A 22,748-nucleotide genomic window follows, 5' to 3' on the forward strand; every position below is an offset into this window, starting at 1 on the left:
ATTTGGTGTAACCGCCAGAATGTTGAATGCAAGCATGCAAATGTACGAGGGCTATTCAGAAAGTAGGGAACGTTTCCGTCTGACGCCGCTAGGCGCACGCCGATCGCGTGTATTTTGGTGTGTGCGTGCTCGGCGCCTCAATCGGCATCCAACTGTGACAGTGGGAACGTCTCAGCGCGTCAGGTTTTTTCGATATTCGAATTTGAAATGTGTGCTACAACGAAAGTCCCACCAGTTGTGAGGTGCGGTCTGTGATACGGTTTTTGTTAGCAAAAAACCTAAAACCTACAGAAATTTATCGTGAAGTGTGCGAAGTGTACGGAAACAACGTAATGAGTGAATGTTCCGTCCAGAAATGGTCTATTCGGTTTAAAAATGGCCGAACCAACGTTCATGATGAAGAGGAGAGTGGACGATCTTGTCGCTAAAGTTGGTGAAACGATTCGTGAAAACCGTCGCTTCACAATAACAGAGCTTTCGCTTTCTTTTCCACAAGTGTCACGGAATTTGTTGTTTGAAATTGTCACTCATAAGCTAGGCTACCACAAATTTTGTGCACGACGGGTGCCCAAAATGCTTACAGCGCACCATAAAGAACAGCTAATGGGGGCAACGTTGACATTTCAGGAGGCCTAAGGCCTACCAAAAACATAGTGATTCATTACTGGATCGAATCGTAAACGGTGACGAGACTTGGGTCAAACGCATCCATTGCGAGACAGAATTACAGTCCATGGAGTGAGGGCACTTAAGGTCCCCCTCAAAACCAAGAAAATGTTTGCAAACCTTGTCAGCAAGCAAGTTGATGGCGACAGTGTTTTGAGATAGGCAAGGTGTGGTTGTTATTGATTTTCTCGAACGTGGAGCAACCATAAATTCTGCCCGATACTGTCAAACTCTGCACTGCCTTAGAAGAGCAGTTCAAAAAAAACGCCGAGGAAAGCTGACGTCCAAAATTTTGTTTTTGCATGACAATGCCCAACCTCACATGGCAAACCGCTCTAAAGAACTCCTTAATTCATTCAAATGGGAAATTTTCCCTCATTCGCCCTACAGCCCCGATCTGGCACTAAGCAACTTACACTTATTTCCAAAGATGAAGAACTGGCTTGCAACTCAGCGCTTTGATGACGATGCGGAACTCCAGGCGGGCGTGACTCACTGGCTGAAGTCTCAGGCGGCAGAATGTTACGATGAAGGTCTTTCAAAGCTTGTCCACCGCTACGATAAGTGCCTCAATGTGTTTGGTGACTATGTGAAAAAGTAGTATGTCAGTCGCTCTTTCAGTTGTATATAATAAAATGTATTTCTTATACTTAGCTTTTTTTTTAATGTCAAAATGTTCCCTATTTTATGAATAGCCCTCGTATACGCATTGTGTTGTAAGGTGCCGGTTGTCAGTTTGAGGGATGAAGTTCCATGCCTCTTGCCCTCGGTCGGTCAATAGAGGGACGGTTAACGCTGGCTTTGGATGACGCTAGAGTCGTCGTCCGAAGACGTCCCATATGTGCTCGACTGGAGACAAACCTGGTGATCGAGAAAGCCAAGCCAACATGTCGACACTCTGTAGACCACGTTGTGTTAAACAGTGGTATGTGGGCGAGCGTCTTCCTGTTGAGAAACAGCAGTGCTGTTCAAGAATGGCAGCACAACAGGTCGAAACTCCAGATTAACGTACAAATTTGCAATCGGAGTGATCCTGTTCTCATATAAAGTCGCACTCTGGACCGCAACTCCAGGTATAGGTCCAGTGTGTAGACGCTGCAGACAGGTTGGTTGCAGGCGCTCACCTGGCCTTCTTCTAACCAACACACGGCCGTAACTGGCACTGAGGCAGAACCAGCTTTCATCAGAAAACCCAACAGACCTCCAATGAGCTCCCATATGATACGATTGAAGTAACAAACGGAGATGGTTTGGGGTCAGTGAAATGCACTTTTCAGGGCTTCTGCTTTGGAGCTGTTCTTGAAGTAACCGATTATTTAAGTTCGCTGTGTCACTGTGGTGCCAACTGTTGCTGCAGTTGCTGCTGCAGACGCAGTACGATGCGCCACATCCATACACCGAACACGTCAGTCCTCCCTCCCGGTAGCGCCACGTGGTCTTAAAATGCCTGGTCTTCATGCGGCCCTACCTTCCGTGACCACCGCTGCCAGCAACCACATACAGTGGCTACATTCCTGCCAAGTCTTTCTCCAATATCGAGGAAGGAACATCCAGTTTCTCGTATACCCATTACTCGACCTCGTCCAAATTCAGTGAGCTGTTGATAATGGTGTCTTCGTCGGCTTATAGGCTTCCTTGACTAATATCAACTCATTTCGTCCAATCTGAAAGGTAACTAACGCTCACACCCGTTACAGCGCGTATGTAAAACAAAGCTGATTTGCATCCTCATAGTAGTGCTACTAGTTCCACGCTTATACGACTGGTGTGAAATTAAAGTAGACGTCTTCGTGTAGATTTTGAAATACGCCTACCAACTTTCGTTTAGGTACACAACTCTTTCTTGATGTTGGGATTATTTCCCTTCATTGTATTTGGAGAACGAAAATCTTCTCTTTAAACTCAACATGCACTCCACATAGGATCTTGCGAAACTCAGCTCGTTCTGTTCGTCCATGAGACAAGGAGCGCCTTAGACATCGGTGCCTATGTTTATGCCGTTTTCCTTGGCATTTGACACCGTTTGGCACCGTCGTTCAGTGGAAGAAAATACGAGCTTACCGAGCAGATCAGACTTATGGTGGGTTCAGGACTTCCTTTCAGACAGGTCTCGAACCGTCACTCTTAAGGGAATAAAATCAGAAATAATTTCAGGAGTAAAATTACCCTGGCAGATTAAAACTGTGCGCTGGACCGAGACTAGAACTCGCAACCTTTTGATTGCAAGTGCTCTGCAGACTGAGCTTTACTTCCATCAGTACCTCATCTCCTACCTTCCAAATTTCACGTGCCCGCGAAAGGCAAAGGTCCCGACTTCGAGTCTCGGTCTGCCACACAATATAAATCTGCCAGGAAACTTTCACATCAGTACACAGTCCGCTGCAGAGTGAAAAACGCGTTCTGCAAATTTCAGGAGAACCCCAGTAAACTACAATAGAGCCATCACTGTTTGCAGTACACATAAGTGATTTAGTCGTGGTTAATTTCGGAAGCTCCGTGAGGCTGTTCGCAGATGATGCTGTTGTCTGTAAATCGGCAGCAACGCCAGAAGACCGCATCGAACTGCAGGAAGGCGTCCATTAAACGTTGCGGGGACTAGAAGCTCATCATGAATAAATAAATATAATGTGTTGCCCATAAATACGCGAAAAAAATCACTGCTGGGGGATACAGTGTTAGTGGCCGATCAATGGACATAGTGACTACCGCAAAATTCAAATGATTTGGAGCGACCTAAGTGGAATGACTACGTAAAACAAATTGCAGGAAAAGCATTGCCAGGATGAAGTTCACAGAATCTTACGGAAATGTAACTCATCCGCAAAGAAAGTGGCTTCAAAACACTTCTTCGTCTGATCTTTGAGTACTATCCGTCAGCTTGGATTCTTACTAGGTTGGATTAATGCAACCAATGAAGGTAAGGAAAAGAGGTGATATTCGTCGCTGTGGGAGCTTTACGGAGATACTCAACATACTCCAGTGACAAACTCTACCAGAGACCGGTTATACATCACGGAGAGTTTAACAAAATTCCGAGAGAGTACGTACCGGGAACAGCTGGACAACATAGAGCTGTGTGAGAAAAATGATGTGACTGACAATACCGTGAGCGATCTGGCAACGCTGTGTTGTTCTACTTGCACAGATCGGTGTGTTCATCCCTTCCAGATGTTCAGACCGAGTTTCAGCTCTGTACGGCCGTCACGTGATTATTGAGAGCACCTTCAGTGAAGTAGTGTTTTTGTTGTCACGAAAATGGAACAGCGGAATGTAGAGCAAATTATGTCATGAAGTTTTTTGTTAAATTTCAGGAATCGGCGGGTGTGACTTTTGAAAAGTTGAAAGAGGCTATGGGGAACATTACTTATCAAGTTTTTCTGCAGGCACAAATTCTTTCTGGAATGCTGAGAACACGTTAAGATTGAACCTCAGACAGGGAGACCTCCAACTTCAAAAACCGACGAAAACGTCGAACGTGTGCATGCTGTTGTGAGACCAAACATCCAGGACAAATCATCAACCAATTGTTTAGTGTGTATTGTGTATTAAACCGGGGACTTAGAAATGAGGCTTCGTCCCGCCTTAGCCCTCAGTGGTTCACAATCCCACAACAGGCCACAGCAGCCTACCCATCTCACCACCGCCCCACACCGAATCCAGGGTTATTGTGCAGTTCGGCCCCCTAGTGGACCCCTCCCCCCCCTGCCCCCTCCCCCCCCACTCCCCTCCCCACAGGAACGTCTCAAACCAGATGAGTGTAACCCCAACTGTTTGTGTGGTAGAATAATGATGGTGTCCACGTATGTGGAGACAGTGTTGGCACAGCAATCGCCTACATAGTGTAACTAAGGTGAAATAAGGGGAACCAGCCCGCATTCGCCGAGGTAGATGGAAAACCGCCTTAAAAATCATCCACAGGCTGGACGGCACACTGGACTTCAACACTAATCCACCGGGCAGATTCGTGACGAGGACCGGCACACCTTCCTGCTCGGGAAGCAGAGCGTTAGGCTGCGTGGTTAGCCGGGTGGGCTAATCAAGTGTTTTACAAAGATATCCTTGAAAGGCTCAGGGAAAGGGTGAATCGAGTAAGATAATACATTGCAAACAAGTGGATGCTGCATCACGCCAACGTCCCATGTCACACGTGCACTTCCATCAGAGAATTTTTGACTTCAAACGGCATCCCTGTTGCTCCACAGCCCCCTATTCACCTGTCTGAGACCATGTGACTCTTTTCTTTTCTCTAAGTTGAAAAATATCTTAAAAGGACGTTATTTTGGGACACTAGCGAACATTCAAAAGAATGTGATCGATGTGTTAAAGGCCCTACCAGTTGTAGCCTTTGCGCGCTGCTGGCAAGGTCGAGAATAACGACTCCACCGCTGTATAGCTGCCAAAAGGAGCGACTTGGAAGATGACTATATTGTTGTGAAACTTCCTGGCAGATTAAAACTGTGTGCCCGACCGAGACTCGAACTCGGGACCTTTGCCTTTCGCAGGCAAGTGCTCTACCAACTGAGCTACCGAGAACAGTATTGTAGGGAAATATGGTTCTGGCTTGAGCAAACATAATTTTCTTGTTTCACTACTCATACAAGTTTTGGAGAAATTTCTCCGTCTTCAGTGCGTTTTATTTATTGTCTGCTGAACAATATGCAAATAATTATGCATTAAGATATTTACCATTTTTTGAAATTATAGTATTTACATCACTATAAGTCTTGAAAGAAATAATAACAGACTCACATTCGGGAGGACGACGGTTCAATCCCGCGTCCGGCCATCCTGATTTAGGTTTTCCGTGATTTCCCTAAATCGCTCCAGGCAAATGCCGGGATGGTTCCTTTGAAAGGGCACGGCCGGCTTCCTTCCCTATTCCGATGAGACCGATGACCTCGCTGTCTGGTCTCCTCCCCCAAACAATCCAATCCAATCCAAATAATAACATGAAAAATACCTTATAGACCTCATTATTACATGTTCATGTTGACAAGTCTGTTTGGTACTTGTAGCACAGATATAGTTATTGCCTTCAGTATGTCATCTGCAATTAATAAGAGTTTATACATGTGTTAATGTAATTTTTCAACATTTAGGCCTAATGTGATAGACTATGTTTATAAATGTGTGTACTTACTTTTTGTGCATCTCGCTGGTTTTTTTTCTCTCTTTCTTTCTTTCTTTTGCTTCGGTAGCCTGTTTGACTGGAGCTTCCTAACACACAAGGTTTCAAATGGTTCAAATGGCTTTGAGCACTATGGGACTTAACTTCTGAGGTCATCAGTCACCTAGAACTTAGCACTACTTAAACCTAACTAACCTAAGGACATCACACACATCCATGCCCGAGGCAGGATTCGAGCCTGCGACAGTAGCGGTCACGCGCTTCCAGACTGTAGCGCCTAGAACCGCTCGGCTACCCCGGCCGGCCACACAAAGTTTCATTGTTTGCATGATGTTCACTTGCTCTGCGTCTTGAATTTTGCAGTGAAAGTAGGTTGTGTGTGTGTGTGTGTGTGTGTGTGTGTGTGTGTGTGTGTGTGTGTGTGCGTGTGTGTGTAAATTTTATATACACTGAGGTGACAAAGTCATGGGATAGCCGTATGCACATACACAGATGACAGTAGTATCACATACACAAGGGTAGTGCATGGTGGAGCTGTCATTTCTTTTCGGGTGATTCATGTGAAAAGGCGTCCAACGTGATTATGGCCATACAACAGGAATTAACAGACTTGGAAAGCGGAGTGGTAGTTGGAGCTAGACACACGAGAGATTGCATATATGAAATCGTTGGGGAATACAATATTCCAAGAGCTACAGTGTCAAGAGTGTGCCGAGAACACCAGATTTCAGGCATTACCTCTCACCACGGACAACACAGTCGCCGACTGCCTCCACTTAACGACCGAGAGCAGCGGCGTTTGTGTAGAAATTTCAGTGCCAACAGACAAGCAACACTGCGTGAAATAACGGCAGAAATCAATGTGGGATGTAGACGAACGTATCCATTAGGACAGTGCGACAAAATTTGATATTAATGGCCTATGGCAGCAGATGACCGACACGAATCCCTTTGCTAACAGCACGATGTCAGCATCAGTGCCACTCCTGGGCTTGTGACCATATCCAGTTGGATCCTAGACAACTGAAGAACCGTGGCCTGGTCAGATGAGTCCCGATTTCCGATGGTAAGAGCTGATGGTAGTGTTCGAATGTGGCGCAGACCCCATGAAGCCATGGACCCAAGTTGTCAACAACGTACTGTGCAAGCTGGTGGTAGTTGCATAATGGTGTGAGCTGTGTTTACATGGAATGGACTGGGTCCTACGGTCGAACTCACCGATAATTGACAGATAATCGTTATGTTTGATATCGAGTGATTCGGCCTCAAAGTTCACCCAACATGAATTCCAAAAAAAAAAAAAAAAAATGGTTCAAATGGCTCTGAGCACTATGGGCCTCAACTTCTGAGGTCATTAGTCCCCTAGAACTTAGAACTAGTTAAACCTAACTAACCTAAGGACATCACACGCATCCATGCCCGAGGCAGGATTCGAACCAGCGACCGTAGTGGTCTCGCGGTTCCAGACTGCAGCGCCTAGAACCGCACGGCCACTTCGGCCGGCAACATGAATTCCATTGAACATTTATGGGACATAATCGACAGGTCAGTTTGTGCACATAGTGCTGCACCGGCAACACTTTCGCAATTATGGACGTCTATAGAAGCAGCAGGGCTCAATAATTCTGCAGGCGGCTGCCAACGACTTGCTGAGTCCACGCCACATGAGCTGATGCACTACACTGGGAAAAAAGGAGGTCGACACGATATTAGGAGGTATCCCAAGACTTTTGTTGCTTCAGTATGTGCGAAAAATCATCACTTGAGGATGGCTCGACCGATTTGACTGATCCTAAATGGTAATTTTGTATGAAAATCTCAATGAGAGAAATGTGGCAGTCGGTTTGACAAATCTGCTGTCACATATTTTCATAAATGAAGTGAAGTTCAGTTTGAGAGTTCTGCTGTAGCGTGCTTTCATATCAACAACAAATTCTGTTTTGAATATTGATTGAAAGCTATATTTCAATTTGTTATCGGTGATTATCATATCTTCCTTGTGTTGCAAATGGTATTGATGTCAGTTTGTGATAATTTGGCGTGTTACAAACATTCAATTGATTTCAGTTCGTGTTTTATTTCTCTGGAACAAATGCCACCAGCGCAATGCGGGCCAGCTATATGGTCGTCGAATCATTGAGACTGAAAACGAATGTAGACAGCATTTGGAGCCAAATCGAATAAGAATTTCTCAAGCACGATCCATTATGACTCTGGAACAATGGATACAGTCGACTTCGACTTGCTTATTTGGAGCTTATGCGCAAAGTTATTTGGAACTTCGACAAAACAGAGGGCCAAACGCAACAATTCGAAATTAACGTTTGGCGTTCAGACACTACCCAAAAGTCGATTACGCAGCAGATGTATTGGTGACTTCGGAAGAATGAACAATATTTGTCAACTCTGCAATGCTTTGAGGTTTCGACACGAACCACCAAGATTATGTTGTGCGAGCGTAAAGGTCCAATTACCACAACTTATACCGCCACCACAGCCACTGACATCATTGCTTTCTGACTAAGAACCTCAATCGAAGCATTTATTGCGGAATATGCAAAAGAATGACAGTTCCTTCCAAATGACAATAGCAACAAACAAGTTGAGAGACAGGGCGAGAAGAAGTTGGACAGAGAAAGGGGGAGGAAGTGGATATAAAGAAGGAGAAAGAGAATATGGACACAGAGATGATGAAGGAGGAAGTGGATAGAGAAAGTTTGGGATAAGATATAACAGAGAGCTGGAGAAGGGATGGACAGAGGTAGGGGGAGGAAGGAGACAAAGGGAAGGAGGAGGCGGAGAGGGATGGGAGGGGGCAGGAGGAGATTAGGATGTATACCCAATTCCCGTACAAATGTAACAATTGTGAAGTATTTCCGGGATCACTAGTATGCATATATATGTATGTATGTATACTCAGTTAATCCTATTTCCCAGATATAGAATATAGAACAAATATGAATTTTACGAAGAAATATTATGTAAATAATGAATGGGAACTTAGTATGTATATTATTTAAGGCAAATGGTATCTCTCTGATATATCTATACTTGTATCTGTTTATTCTAGTGAAGTACAAAAACGATTATTGTATTGTAAAGTAGCTAGCACATTGGATGTCACCAGTACATTGACTGTAACCAGGGACATTTCTACCTTTCTATAGTTGCCCAAGTCGACTCTTGGCGATGTGACTGTGAAGTGGAAACGCGAAGGAACAACTACAGATAAACCGAGACCAGACACACCTCATACTGACGGACAGGGACCGTCGAGTACTGCGCAGTGTGGCTGTAACAAATCGTATGAAATGAAGGGGAAGAATTGCTAGTGAGTTTCTAAGTGCTACTAGTGGTCCATCTAGCACAAGGATTGCGTATAGTCAGTTAAAAAGAATGGCGTACAGTGATCGAGTAGCTCCATGTAAGCCACACGTCTGTAGTCAGTGCTAGGCGACGCTTGAGGTGGTGTAAAGAGCGACGTCACTACGCAGTGTATGGCTGGAAACAAGGTATTTGGAGTGGTGACTGATGCTATAGCCTGTGGCTATGCGATGGGAGGGTTTGGGTCTGGCCAATGCCTAGATAACGTTAAGCACCATCATGGGTAATGCAAATAGTGAAGTTGGAAAACGCAGAATTATGGGGGCGTTTATCCGTGGTTAGGTTGTGAAGCATTATTACGCTTGAGAAAAGGCTTAATGCAGAAGGGTACGAACATATTTTACAGCACTGCATTCTGTGTGCAGAAAAGGAACAGTTTGTAGGCAATAACTATTTGTCAGAATGCAGCATCTGTGCGACAATGGTTTGTAGCCACATATACGCCTGAAAAGGACTGGCCTTCTCAGATCTACACCTGAACCCAATGGAACCCCTCCAGGATGACTTGAACATCCACGTCGCTCCAGATCCTATTGTCCAATATCACTACCTTTTCTGGTTTCAGCTGTTGTGGACGAATGGTCTGCCATTTTCCATAGACATTCAGACATCTCACTGAAAGCATTCCCTACACAGTTCAAGCCGCCATAAAGGCGAAGGATGAATAGTGTAGCAGAGCGGCTTCTAGTGTCAAATTCAAGGTCATCCCTTCCCCAACATGTGACGAAATCATCAAGCACAGTGGGCATACCAGATCCAAGGTCTCCACCCCCCCCCCCCCCCCCCCCCGCCTTTTCAGCAAATGGCGACATCACTGAACCAAAGTACCAGTTATGCAACAGATAACTTGGACATATCCACCCCACAGGCCAATAGGAATCCACTTCCCCCTCCCCCTTGGTATTGTAAATCCAATCATCATTTGTGCACTGTATTCTATAGTAGGAGGATCATGTTTGTAAGGGTCAAGGTGTAGCCATTTCTTATAAATAACAGTAATAACAATTTAATATCAGCTTTATTATAAACAATAATATTCATTTCCTCCACTCCTCCTCTCCCTCTCTCACTCTCTGTCTGTCTGTCTACCTCCATAGTGAAAGTATAATGACCACTATGATGGTCGAAGTAGAGAGGATATAAAATGTAGACTGGCAATGGCAAGGAAAGCGTTTCTGAAGAAGAGAAATTTGTTAACATCGAGTGTAGATTTAAGTGTCAGGAAGTCGTTTCTGAAAGTATTTGTGTGGAGTGCAGCCATGTATGGAAGTGAAACATGGACGATAACTAGTTTGGACAAGAACAGAATAGAAGCTTTCGAAAGATGGTGCTACAGAAGAATGATGAAGATTAGATGGGTAGATCATATAACTAATGAGGAGGTATTGAATAGGATTGGGGAGAAGAGGAGTTTGTGGCACAACTTGCCTAGAAGAACTTGCCTTGGTAGGACATGTTCTGAGGCATCAAGGGATCGCCAGTTTAGTGTTGGAGGGCAGTGTGGAGGGTAAAAATCGTAGAGGGTGACCGAGAGATGAATACACTAAACAGAAGGATATAGGTTGCAGTAGGTACTGGGAGATGAAGAAGCTGGCACTGGATAGAGTAGCATGGAGAGCTGCATCAAATCATTCTCATGACTGAAGACCACAACAACATACTAACAGGCATATAAAATGGCTCACTAACAACAAAATTTTAACACTTTTCAACAGTTTTTTCCACGTCTCCTGACCGACGCATTCTGCTGTTACTGCTTATCTACTAACAACTTTATTCTCCCTATAGTCGTTGTAGAACGGAAACGGTACGTTTCTAGACAATTTGTTTTTTAAAAAATATTTCATACTTCGCCCTTCTATAAGTCCTAGAAGCTTGTAACGGGAATTTCTGAACATCTTGTAGAGATTGATCCTGAAAGGTTCTTTTTTTCTAATGAAGTATAACTGCATTTATCGAGGTACATGAACTCGCAGAACAGTCGAGATCACAATTCTGAAAATCCTCACCAGCTACATGAAGATTCTCTGCAGTATGTGAACACAGGAGGGTGGTGCGCAGTTAGAGTAACATAAATTATTGGTAGGGCCTCTTTTGGCAAAATAAATTTGTGGCAGGTATGTGAACAATGTAGTGGGTATCATAATAAAAAGCGAAAACTAACGATAGCAGTTGCATTGAACTTGGATCCGCATGCGAGCTGTTTGCGAGATAATTGCAAATGTTTGATTTCGCCTAGCCACTGACTTTAGTACGAAACACTGTCCTAGTTGGTAGAAATGTATTTGAAATGTAAACATATGGTCCAGTCATATGAGACCACCAGTCAAAAGCTTGAACAAACACATTCTGCAGTGTGGATGGGCAGGATGAGAGTCAGTGCGATTCTGAGAGGTACCGACAGGGGTGTGGAACCGTGCCGACTGCAGTGCTGTGGCCACCTGCATTAGGATCCTTGCTTGAGAATCCATGGCATGAAAAGTCAGACTGAGATGGTCCCATAGGTTCTCGACAGCGTTAAATCTGAGGTGGTGGCCAGGGGAGTACGGTAAATGCATCCCGGTGCTCTTCAAACCAAGCACATCCACTGAGAACTGTGTGACACAATGCATTGTCCTGCTGGTAGATGCTAATGCGCTGAGGAAAAAACATACTGCATGTCGAGGTGGACATGGTTCCCGAGGATTTATGCATACTTGCGTTGTTCAACTGCGCCTTCCAGAGTGACGAAGTCAGCCATGGAATACCGCGAAAACATTCCCAGACCACAACGGTCCTTCCTCCAGCCTGGACCCTTTTGACAATTGTTGCAGGCCCGTACACATCAACGGCAATCTGTCCGATGGAGCATAAAACGTGATTCATATGAAAATTCCACCAGCCGTCACTCAATGGACGTCCATTTATGGCACTAGCGCGCAAATTCCAGTATTCGTCACCAATGAATAGCAGTCAGAATGGGAGTATGAAACAGACATCTGCTGCAGAGGCCCATACGCAGCAACTTTCACTGAATGGTTGTTGAGGGAACACTGTTGGTAGCCCCTTGGTTCATCTGGGCAGTCAGTTGCTCAACAGTTGAAGATCTGTTCACCTGGACACATCTCTGCAACTGAAGTTCACTACTTTAATGTACGGTCTGTGGTGCATCACAGTTGCCTTGCCACTGGTTTTGAATGGTATACCTTAAACCCAGCGACGTGCGAACAGTTTACGAACTTAGCCGTTTCGAAAATGCTTCCATCCTAGGTCCAAATAACAGTGATCATGCCCTCTTGGACATTTTCCTCAACACGCTACTGCTTCCAACTGCCGTATGTGAGTGGTTATTGCACGTCGACTTCTAACATAGGCGGTAGTCATATTGGTTGGACCTAATTGGTCTCAAATTTCACCTGAGGTCCATGCTTGGGGAATGTGGTGTGTGTTCAATGGGAACTGGCAATTTTGCCAAGGAATGAACGTGGTCCTAGAGGGACAGATCGTGCAGGGCTCTAAGGTTACATGACCTCAAACCTCTGGGTTTTCCTGGTTGGTGTGATCTCAGAGATGAAGTATACAGCACTGACACGGTTGAAGAAATGAAGCTACGAATTGTGTAGTCTTGTCCAGATTCACAACATAGTACTGGATTGCTTGAAGGAATGTCTCATTATCTGCATAAATGAGTGCGGTATTGCGTACAAATATGTAAGGCGATACTTGAAGTTCCTCCTTTAAAGGGTGATAGTGTTCAGTAAGACGTTATGTGCTGGAGTGCGCATTTTTTGTTAAGGTAAGCCGTTTGTGAAATTTGAGACCAATTAGATCCCAATTAGATCTCCGTTTTCAAGAACGGACGTCGAACAGATGTGCAGAACTATAGACCTATATCTCTAACGTCCGTCAGCTGTAGAATTTTGGAACACGTATTCGAGTATAATGACTTTTCTGGAGACTAGAAATCTACTCTGTAACAATCAGCATGGGTTTCGAAAAAGACGATCGTGTGAAACTCAGCTCGCGCTATTCGTCCACGAGACTCAGAAGGCCATAGACACGGGTTCCCACGTAGATGCCGTGTTTCTTGACAGTTCCCCACAGTCGTTTAATGAACAAAGTAAGAGCATATGGACTATCAGACCAATTGTGTGATTGGATTGAAGAGTTCCTAGATAACAGAACGCAGCATGTCATTCTCAATTGAGAGAAGTCTTCTGAAGTGAGAGTGACTTCGGGAGTGCCGCAGAGGAGTGTCGTACGACCGTTGCTATTCACAATATACATAAATGAACTTGTGGATAACATCGGAAGTTCACTGAGGCTTTTTGCGCATGATGCTGTGGTATATGGAGAGGTTGTAACAATGGAAAATTGTACTGAAATGCAGGAGGATCTGCAGCGAATTGACGCATGGTGCAGGGAATGGCAATTGGATCTCAATGTAGACAAGTGTAATGTGCTGTAAATACATAGAAAGAAAGATCCCTTATCATTTAGCTACAACATAGCAGGTCAGCAACTGGAAGCAGTTAATTCCATAAATTATCTGGGAGTAGGCATTAGGAGTGATTTAAAATGGAATTATCATATAAAGTTGATCGTCGGTAAAGCGGATGCCAGACTGAGATCCATTGGAAGAATCCTAAGCAAATGCAATCCAAAAACAAAGGAAGTAGGTTACAGTACACTCCTACGTACAGTACACGTACAGTACACTCCTACAGTACACTCCTACGTATATCTCGCGAAGAGACCATGAGGATAAAATCAGAGAGTTTAGAGCCCACACAGAGGCATACCGACAATCTTTCTTTCCACGAACAATACGAGACTGCAATAGAAGGGAGAATCGATAGAGGTACTCAAGGTACCCTCCACCACACACCGTCAGGTGGCTTGCGGAGTATGGATGTAGACGTAGGTGTAGATGTACAGGATGATCAAAAAGTCAGTATAAATTTGAAAACTGAATAAATCGTGGAAAAATGTAGATAGAGAGGTACAAATTGACACACATGCTTGGAATGACATAGGGTTTTATTAGAACCAACAAAAAATACAAAAGTTCAAAAATGCCCGACAGATGGCGGTTCATCTGATCAGAATAGCAATAATTAGCATAACAAAGTAACACACAGCAAAGATGATGTTCTTTACAGGAAATGCTCAATATGTCCACCATCATTCCTCAACAATAGCTGTAGTCGAGGGATAATGTTGTGAACAGCACTGTAAAGCATGTCCGGAGTTATGGTGAAGCATTGGCGTCGGATGTTGTCCTTCAGCATCCCTAGAGATTTCGGTCGATCACGATACACTTGCGACTTCAGGTAACCCCAAAGCCAATAGTCGCACGGACTATGGTCTGGGGACCTGGGAGGCCAAGCATGACGAAAGTGGCGGCTGAGCACGCGATCATCACCAAACGACGCGCGCAAGAGATCTTTCACGCATCTAGCAATATGGTGTGGAGCGCCATCCTGCGTAAACATCGTACGTTCCAGCAGGTGTTTATCAGCCAGGCTGGGGACGATGCGATTCTGCAACATATCGGCATACCTCTCACCCGTCACGGTAGCAGTTACAAAACCAGAATCACGCATTTCCTCGAAGAAAAAAGGCCCGATAACGGTAGATGTGGTAAATCCAACCCATACCGTGACTTTCTCGTCGTGCAATGGAGTTTCCGCGACAGTTCTAGGATTTTCGGTAGCCCATATTCTGCAGTTGTGGGCGTTGACAGACCCTCGGAGCGTGAAATGAGCTTCGTCGGTCCACAACACGTTACTCAACCAATTGTCATCTTCCGTCATCTTTTGAAAAGCCCACACCGCAAATGCCCTCCGCTTCACTAAATCGCCAGGTAACAGTTTATGATGCCGATGGATTTTGTACGGATAGCATCGGAGGATACGCCTCAGTGCCAACCAAACAGTAATGTATGGAATGCCGGTGCGACGTGCGACTGCACGAGCGCTGACTTCCCCGTGCATAGACGAACCCGCTACAGTCTCCATTTCTTTCTGAACTGTCTCCACAGCATTACGCCTTGTGCTCGGTCGGTCACTACGGGATCTCTCGTCTAAACAACCCGTGACTTCGAACTTCGAAATCATTCTCGCCACAGCTGCATTTGTCAACGGACCTTTCCCCGTTCGAATCCCCTTCCTATTGCGATAGGATCGTAATGCTTAACTAGCACATTCCCCATTCTGATAATACAACTTCACTAAAAGCGCCTTTTCAGGTAACGTCAACATGCTACGACTGCTGGCGCATATGATTCTCTCTCTCATTACAACTCCTTTTATACACGATTGTCATGCGCAGTCACTGACGTTTTGCTGTCCAGCGCCATCTGTCGGACATTTTGTGAACTTTTTTTTTTTTTTTTTTTTTTTTTGTTCTAATAAAACCCCATTTCATTCCAAGCATGTGTGTCAATTTGTACCTCTCTATTTACATTATTCCGTGATTTATTCAGTTTTCAAATTTATACTGACTTTTTGATCACCCTGTAGATTAGATGGGTAGTTAATCGAAACACGTTGATACTAACTAGACCAATACTTCGCACAGAAATCGGTGGTGTTTGGTACCCACACATTTGTACGCTATTAATTATGTACAGTACAACTTTTGTTCTGAGAACCAACAACCAAAGAAAAGACCGACGGTTATTTCACGTAGGACAGTGCTAAAACACACACCGGCTATACATCTGTGACATCATCACGAGGTCTTTTTGGTGAAAGGAACTCCTATCATCAGACACACCTGCAAGTCTTGGCTGTGTGTCAAGGGGGCTGAAGGAAGGCAGGCAGGTTCTCCTCGTTTTTCAGCAGGAGGCTCGCCTTCTTCCGTAGGCAAGCCACGCTTAGAGTGGTGACTGCCCCCTCCAGCCACGGCGCCCCGCCGCCTTGTCTAACCGCTAATTACCGAACGACACATTAATAATCCGCCGCGCGTTTTCTAGCCGCCACAGCGCTGCACGGTAATTAGTTCTCCTATCGGTAATACATCCCGCCAGGCGGCGGCGTCTTTTGTTGCTTTTGCCTCGTTGCTCAGGTTACCAGCCAAGTTTAGGAGCGAAATTTGCGCGTCCTGAACATCGGCTCCACATGCGCCCCTTCTCTCGTCGTGGGCTGACGTGAGAACTACGATGCTCCCACTTTTCGAGCATCTGCGAGTATTGAGAGCTGACTAGCAGGCTCGATACTCGACAAAACCAAATGAATCTCGCTAGTCGCTGTCTCCTCGTATCGTATTAGTTTCCCAAATGTAAATATCAAAAATATTTTTCCGTTATAGCCACGACAGTTGCAATGTTAGGCCAATAATCGACTGCCTGACTTGAAAGCATAGGGCAACATGCAGATCTTTAGCTCACAATTGTCGTAATGAATACGTCAATTACTATCACTCTGGAAAATCTGATAGCATGAGTGTAGTTTTAAGGTGTGTGGCTCCCATTTGTGTGACTGGAACTTTTTCACCTGTGTGAGCAGCACAGCTTCAATAAAAAATGATGGCATATAAGCTGATGATCGAAAGTACTTTAGAAGGAAGGGAGGGTTTAACGTTCCTTCAACCAACAAGTCGATATAATATCTAACGCCAAAACAGGATAAAATATGTATAACGTCATAAGTTATAAATTTCAGAAGCAACCCATGTGAAAAGCTGCTATACGTGCAGTTAATTTTCATTATTATATGTCCGCAGCTCGTGGTCGTGCGGTAGCGTTCTCGCTTCCCACGCCCGGGTTCCCGGGTTCGATTCGCGGCGGGATCAGGGATTTTCCCTGCCTCGTGATGGGTGTTGTGTGCTGTCCTTAGGTTAGTTAGGTTTAAGTAATTCTAAGTTCTAGGGGACTGATGACCATAGATGTTAAGTCCCATAGTGCTCAGAGCCATTTGAACCATTTGAACCATTATTATATAGTGAAAGATTGGCAAAATATACAAGGTGCTTTAGCTAAGCTGTTCACCCGAGGAATTTCCTACAACGTCCAAGATACCGTTATCAGTTTTGACCCAAAATGAATTGTGAAAATTTCGTTACTAAATGGCATGTAGCCTCTTTTCACAGCTATATTAGTTACAAAGTATAGTGAACGTTTCTGATTCATAAAAGGTCGTTTCATGCATGGACTACTCCTACTCTCACCTTTCACGATGTGAGCTATCCACCTCAGCTTTGAATAAGGCGGTGAGAGAATGTTTACTGCTGCAGCGCCTTGCTCGCACAGTTGTAAAGTGTTCACTTTCTAATACAGTAGCTGCCTTCGAAATCAGTTCCAATTTTTCAGTATAATCTGTATCTTATCACTTCGTTTCGCCACTGATTTAACTGAGCTGCTAACTATCAAAAGCAAGCGATGAAACGTAACCCTCGGTGTTATAAGTCTCCTGCCAACTTGGCAGGAGTAGTCATAGTCGTCTTCTTCGCAAATACTACACTCCTGGAAATGGAAAAAAGAACACATTGACACCGGTGTGTCAGACCCACCATACTTGCTCCGGACACTGCGAGAGGGCTGTACAAGCAATGATCACACGCACGGCACAGCGGACACACCAGGAACCGCGGTGTTGGCCGTCGAATGGCGCTAGCTGCGCAGCATTTGTGCACCGCCGCCGTCAGTGTCAGCCAGTTTGCCGTGGCATACGGAGCTCCATCGCAGTCTTTAACACTGGTAGCATGCCGCGACAGCGTGGACGTGAACCGTATGTGCAGTTGACGGACTTTGCATGCGGGAGGCCGGGTGGACGTACCGCCGAATTGCTCAACACGTGGGGCGTGAGGTCTCCACAGTACATCGATGTTGTCGCCAGTGGTCGGCGGAAGGTGCACGTGCCCGTCGACCTGGGACCGGACCGCAGCGACGCACGGATGCACGCCAAGACCGTAGGATCCTACGCAGTGCCGTAGGGGACCGCACCGCCACTTCCCAGCAAATTAGGGACACTGTTGCTCCTGGGGTATTGGCGAGGACCATTCGCAACCGTCTCCATGAAGCTGGGCTACGGTCCCGCACACCGTTAGGGCGTCTTCCGCTCACGCCCCAACATCGTGCAGCCCGCCTCCAGTGGTGTCGCGACAGGCGTGAATGGAGGGACGAATGGAGACGTGTCGTCTTCAGCGATGAGAGTCGCTTCTGCCTTGGTGCCAATGATGGTCGTATGCGTGTTTGGCGCCGTGCAGGTGAGCGCCACAATCAGGACTGCATACGACCGAGGCACACAGGGCCAACACCCGGCATCATGGTGTGGGGAGCGATCTCCTACACTGGCCGTACACCACTGGTGATCGTCGAGGGGACACTGAATAGTGCACGGTGCATCCAAACCGTCATCGAACCCATCGTTCTACCATTCCTAGACCGGCAAGGGAACTTGCTGTTCCAACAGGACAATGCATGTCCGCATGTATCCCGTGCCACCCAACGTGCTCTAGAAGGTGTAAGTCAACTACCCTGGCCAGCAAGATCTCCGGATCTGTTCCCCATTGAGCATGTTTGGGACTGGATGAAGCGTCGTCTCACGCGGTCTGCACGTCCAGCACGAACGCTGGTCCAACTGAGGCGCCAGGTGGAAATGGCATGGCAAGCCGTTCCACAGGACTACATCCAGCATCTCTACGATCGTCTCCATGGGAGAATAGCAGCCTGCATTGCTGCGAAAGGTGGATATACACTGTACTAGTGCCGACATTGTGCATGCTCTGTTGCCTGTGTCTATGTGCCTGTGGTTCTGTCAGTGTGATCATGTGATGTATCTGACCCCAGGAATGTGTCAATAACGTTTCCCCTTCCTGGGACAATGAATTCACGGTGTTCTTATTTCAATTTCCAGGAGTGTATATTTACATCACCAACGATGTCATATGTCTCCTGTCAACCTTGCGGTAGTCATAGTTGGCGACTTCGCGAATATTAACTTACATCACCAACAAAACAACAGAAAGTCTTTGAACATATTCAAAACTACTGTCAATGACAAGAATCTGTTTCATACTCGTCATATCGGTACCAAACAAGATGGGACAAATCACAGAACAAGCTTGTTAGTACGCATTAACTATGGTAGATCTGCAAATGAAAAATGTGTGGAAGAGCACAACTGTACATTTGCCTATTTCATCTGTTTGTATCTGCTTCAATTATCATACATTCAGTTTTTCCCTGTGAATCCACAATTTCATTTATACTCCGTGGCATCGATATACTAGTCTATTATCCACAATATATCCACATTCTGATGGTATGCCTGATATTATAGTTGTGTATCACACAAGACTAGAGGTCTTTTGAGGTCAACAGCGGGTACTTTCTTACTGTTTCTTGACATTTTGGACAAGGTCGTTTTGCACTCTTTTTTAACTTTGTTAACGGGCTGAAGTGTGTAACTTATCTGTACTTTTCAGTGGCATAATCTGCTGTCGGTTTGAAGCCGTCTCTTAGAGAGGTGTCTGGTGGCGGAGCTCGCCTGAGGGTGCCTGGAGCCAGCTATTGGTAGCAGTGAGGACGTGCGAGCTGTCCATGAAGTTCTTCATATTGCTAGTGCAGCTGAGACTGGGCAGTATTGCTGATGTATGGCACCTCGTGATACGTCACTCGCTTTAAGGATTGGCACCGAGTGATCCTGCTAAATACTCGTAATAACCTTGTCATATTGATGAAGTAATCTGAGTAGTCATCGCATTTATATGACGTCGAGATCATAACTTTAATTTTGCGACCTTTTTTTTTTTTTGGTCATCAGTCTACTGACTGGTTTGATGCGGCCCGCCACGAATTCCTTTCCTGTGCTAACCTCTTCATCTCAGAGTAGCACTTGCAACCTACGTCCTCAATTATTTGCTTGACGTATTCCAATCTCTGTCTTCCTCTACAGTTTTTGCACTCTACAGCTCCCTCTAGTACCATGGAAGTCATTCCCTCATGTCTTAGCAGATGTCCTATCATCCTGTCCCTTCTCCTTATCAGTGTTTTCCACATATTCCTTTCCTCTCCGATTCTGCGTAGAACCTCCTCATTCCTTACCTTATCAGTCCACCTAATTTTCAACATTCGTCTATAGCACCACATCTCAAATGCTTCGATTCTCTTCTGTTCCGGTTTTCCCACAGTCCATGTTTCACTACCATACAATGCTGTACTCCAGACGTACATCCTCAGAAATTTCTTCCTCAAATTAAGGCCGGTATTTGATATTAGTAGACTTCTCTTGGCCAGAAATGCCTTTTTTGCCATAGCGAGTCTGCTTTTGATGTCCTCCTTGCTCCGTCCGTCATTGGTTAGTTTACTGGCAAGGTAGCAGAATTCCTTAACTTCATTGACTTCGTGACCATCAATCCTGATGTTAAGTTTCTCGCTGTTCTCATTTCTACTACTTCTCATTACCTTCGTCTTTCTCCGATTTACTCTCAAACCATACTGTGTACTCATTAGACTGTTCATTCCGTTCAGCAGATCATTTAATTCTCCTTCACTTTCACTCAGGATAGCAATGTCATCAGCGAATCGTATCATTGATATCCTTTCACCTTGTATTTTAATTCCACTCCTGAACCTTTCTTTTATTTCCATCATTGCTTCCTCGATGTACAGATTGAAGAGTAGGGGCGAAAGGCTACAGCCTTGTCTTACACCCTTCTTAATACGAGCACTTCGTTCTTGATCGTCCACTCTTATTATTCCCTCTTGGTTGTTGTTTGCGACCTAGGAAGGTAATTACACTCTTAAATTTCATATTGTGAGCTGTCTGCATTTCACCAGAGTAATGGCAGAGATGTGTAGCGACCTAGCCTACTCAGGGTAGCTACACATCAAGATGGAGGAAAGAAATGGTGTGGGAGAGTGATTTATGCTGGGGTGAACAATGAAACAGTGAGTATTAACAAGTGTTTGTCTGTAACAGCAATGTACACCCTGACGGTCGTCCTCTAGGCCACCCAGCGTGAGTGCCAGCACAGCCAGTTGCAGAATGCACTGATTTCGGCAGCGCCCGTGGCATCCGTAGCCCCGGATCGTGGGTGGCTGCTACTATGTCACTGTGTGAGCTGCAAACAGGGGAAGAAATGTGCAAGGGCCACTCATGGTCTGCAGAATTTAACCGGCTAAGCACGAATGCGTTTACTCGTGTTCCCCGTGTAGTTTGCTTGGTACGATTGCTGACACTGGCTGTTCGATGCCTACAAGCAGTGGCTCCAGTGACCCGCCAGGGATCGATCTGGACGGTGACCAATGACATCGAGGCCATGAGGGCTTGCCTCCAGAAGCCGGATTGTAGATAGCTCTCAGTCCGTCGGCCGAAGTCCCTCAGAGGGTGGACGGCACACCTGCTTATTGCCTCAGTGAAGTTTCAAAGTCCAGCAACTGTTACACCATGGGTGTGGTGCGCCTTTGACCGGAACTTGATTAGTTCATCAGTGGGCAGGCAGCCAGCAGATCTTCATCACCAGAGTGCTAGTCGCGGTTTCTTGAAACTAAAAGATCTCTTATTTTCTCCAGTTCGAGACGCAGACAGAATGGCAGCGCGGCTGAATATCCTGAGCCTCTAGGCTCGATTATTTATACGCTTGTTATTGCGTGGGCTTCAGCGGTCAGAGTCAGTTGACATAAAAGTTTTCTGAGTATCGTACCGCGTCATAAGATAAACTACTGTACTGGGGAAACCAACGTTCCGGCCACAGTTACAGTGGCCTTCTTCAGGAAGAAGGCTACCGTAACCGTGGCCGAAACGTTGGTATCTCCAGTAAGATTTTTTTTTTTTTCCTTACGTTATGAGGCGCTGCGATACTCACAAAACTTTTATGTCACCATTTGTAGGCTACTCTTATTACTACGCTTCTGTTGTAGTCTTACAGTGGGGACGAGTGTCTTTTTTCCACATTACTCGTCCCGTTAGCTTTTCCTATCTCGCTCCCAGGCTCCCCACCGAGACTGGCTGCTAGGAGCGGCTATATTTGCACCCTGTGAGTTTTCAGCGCCACGCAAGTGCTCCAAGTTACAATACGTTATTTCACTCTTTGTCACACAGTGCTGCGGTGTTAGTTGTTCTATGCGCTTTATCCGTGGGCGGTGTCACAAACCTGTCCTGCTCGAGAGTTTGACGTCATGTCAGAAGTACTGCCCAGTGGCCTATTTGATTCGATCACTGGATCGAGCGAAGTGATTAGATTATCGTATCAAGCTGGTTGCTATTGCCTGACAGCCGGCCGCTGTGACCGAGCGGTTCTAGGCGCTTCAGTCCGGAACCGTGTTGCTGCTACGGTCGCAGGTTCGAATCCTGCCTCGGGCATGGATGTGTGTGATGTCTTTATATTAGTTAGGTTTAAGTAGTTCTAAGTCTAGGGGACTGATGGCCTGAGATGTTAAGTCCCATAGTGCTTAGCCATTTGAACCATTTTGAACCATATAGCCTGACAGCGGAAAAAATAAAACCTTAAAAAGTTTTTACATTTCCTGCGCTGAACTTTTTGGGCTGTAGCAGAGCTAAATAAGGCAGTGTCCTGTTTGCTCCGGTCCCCATGCTCGTCTCATGATACAAGGCAAGGATAATTGCTGATACAGATCACGTTG

Source organism: Schistocerca serialis, chromosome 1 (genome assembly GCF_023864345.2).
Source record: "Schistocerca serialis cubense isolate TAMUIC-IGC-003099 chromosome 1, iqSchSeri2.2, whole genome shotgun sequence".
Lineage (NCBI taxonomy): Eukaryota > Metazoa > Arthropoda > Insecta > Orthoptera > Acrididae > Schistocerca > Schistocerca serialis.